This window comes from Fukomys damarensis, unplaced genomic scaffold (assembly GCF_012274545.1).
Source record: "Fukomys damarensis isolate Sample0158 unplaced genomic scaffold, DMR_v1.0_HiC HiC_scaffold_25, whole genome shotgun sequence".
Classification (NCBI taxonomy): Eukaryota; Metazoa; Chordata; class Mammalia; order Rodentia; family Bathyergidae; genus Fukomys; species Fukomys damarensis.
The window spans coordinates 5,738,585-5,740,958 of NW_022900937.1; the positions used below are offsets into that span (position 1 = coordinate 5,738,585).

Sequence of the window (2,374 nt, forward strand, 5' to 3'; positions counted from 1 at the left end):
CGAGGGGGAGAGGGGATGGGGGAGGGGAGGACCACAGCCAGCAGTGTGGCAGCCCAGTCCTTCCCCGATTGCATCATCCTGATGTGATACAGCAGGTACCAATACAGAGAAGCACTGCTCTCACTTCAATGGGAAAATAAAAACTTCATCACAGAATAATCAGAGAATGAGAGCAGTTAGTACACTGTTCCATCACCTTAACAGAACAGACGCAATGTCACTCAGAGCAGAGTCACAAAGTGTCTGTTACAGAGGAGAAATAAACAGATCATAGCACAGGACTTCCTTTCTGTGGACTCAGGAGAGCAACAGTGTAAGCAAGAAAACTTCACATATATGTGAAGTGTTTTTAAAACAATGGAATGGAGGATTTCAGGAATTATATGATCCTCTCCCTACTCTCTATTTACTTTTATTTTGCTTTTTTAAAAAAATATATATATATGTATATGTTCTGAGTTGTTCTGTTCTATATTTTCGGGGTGTTTGTTTTTGTTTGGGTCTTGTTATGTAGTTCAGGCTGGCCTTGAACTCACTTCTGCCTTAGCCTGACAGCTGGGTTTACAGGCATGTACCTCCCATGCCCAGCACTGATACTTGTATTCTAAACGATTTCTATTTCTTCATAAAAATGAGCTGGGCATGGTGGGAAATGCCTGTAATCCCAGCACTCGGGAGGCTGAGGCAGGAGGATTGCCACCAGCTTGGGTCACATAGTAAGTTCAAGGCCAGCCTGACCCACACAGCAAAATCCTACCTCAAAAAAAATGTTTTAAATGTGTAGACATCACGGACTGGGTAGAAGCCTCGTGTGCATGGGAGTCCACGTGCAACTCCAGGGGTTCGTGGGCCTTAGCCTCTGACCATGAGTACTGAGGGTGACCTGCAGCCCAGGGCTGGTGCTCTTACCCGAGGCTGCGTCCTCACCACCTGGCTCAGTTCATGTCCTGCTGGCGGCGGCCCGGCCCATCCCGCTTCCTCGGCCACTCAGCGGGGTGGGCGGAGCAGCACCTGGCGGCCGCTGCCCAGAATCCCAGCCTGGAAGAGAGGAGAGGCAGCGGTTACTTGGGCAGAGGATGGGGGTGCGCAGGCTGCAGAGCCTCGAGCTGGGGGCTGTGCCACGCGGGAGCCGCTCACAAGCCGGAGTGAGAGGCTCCTTCCACCGGCACCCTCCCTCACACCCAACAGGGAGCCATCTAAGAGGCACCGCACACAGTGGCTCTGGCCCTCCCAGCTTGGCTGCAAGAGTCGGCGGAACCTGGGAACCATGGCCTGGTGACTCAGCCGCTCAGCCCTACGGTTCTCAGCCTGAGTTTGTGCGCTTGTGCATATTCGAGACAGGGTCTCGCTACAGAGTTCAGGCCGGCCTTGAACTCACTATGCAGGCTGGTCTCGAACTCGCAGCGATCCTCCTGCCTCAGCCTCCTGAGTGCTGGGATGACAGGCATGCGCCACGGTGCCCGGCCTCTCAGCCTGAGTTTTCCAGCAGCAGCTGGGTCTGAAGCTGAGCCCCTTTGCTGGCAGAGTCTGCCTGGTTAGGCTGTGGTGAAACCTTGCTCCCCAGGGCCCTGAAAGAGGAAGCTGGGGTGGAGGGGGCGCCATGAGGACTTCACTGGCGCCTCGGCCCGGGTTTGTTCTGTTTGCTGTGGGACGGGTCAGCAACGTGACGGGGTTCCGCGTGCCCCAGGGACTTAGCCTGGACACTGGACACACGCGTGTAAGATCACTTGGGAAAACCTGTGCTCTGCAAATCAAACCTGAGCATGACTGTTATCCCAACACTCTGGGAAACGGAGGCAGGAAAATCCCAAATCTGAGTTCAGCTTGGGCGACTCAGTGTCTTAGTGAGACTCCGTCTCAAAATACAACATAAACACAAAGGGCTGGGGAAGCAGCTCAGTGCGAAGGCCCTGGGGTTCAGTCCCCAGTACGGGGAGAACGTGACGGCGAGAAGAGCGCAGCATTTGATTAAAACGCACATAGAGTGTTAGGCGCGAACGGGCCGGGCCGTGGATCAGGCGCTGCGGTACCGGACAAGCAGCAGCCAAAGCCCGCATCCGCAGGGCTTTCAGGGAGCTGAGGGCTCTGAGTGAGGGCGGATGATGGGCGGCGTGGTCCTTATTCCTCTCCAGTTCTCCCCAGGTCCCGCGCAAGCTGGGCTGCACAGGGCGGAGCCTGCAACCTTGGCCCTTGGGAGCTAAAGCTTGAGTCCGGCGGGGGCGAAGGGGCAGGTTCGAAACCAACCTGGACCCCGTCTCAGGGCGCCAAGAAACAAGACAGCCACGCAGCTAGCAATGGGGTGTGCAGGCTGGGAAGCACTGGTCCTGCACAGGCCTGGCCACACAGCTCTCACCCGCCACCCTGGGCTGCTCTC

General features: G+C 55.9%; 1 protein-coding gene across 1 annotated transcript in view; it reads right to left on the reverse strand.

Moving 5' to 3' along the window:
- The window catches only part of Tet2 (tet methylcytosine dioxygenase 2), a 31,315-nt gene extending 30,258 nt beyond the window's left edge, over positions 1-1,057 (reverse strand). Inside the window, 1 exon segment of the mRNA XM_033756040.1 lies at positions 910-1,057. The gene's annotated coding sequence lies outside the window, so the exon portion shown is untranslated.
- Positions 1,058-2,374: the final 1,317 nt, after the last annotated feature.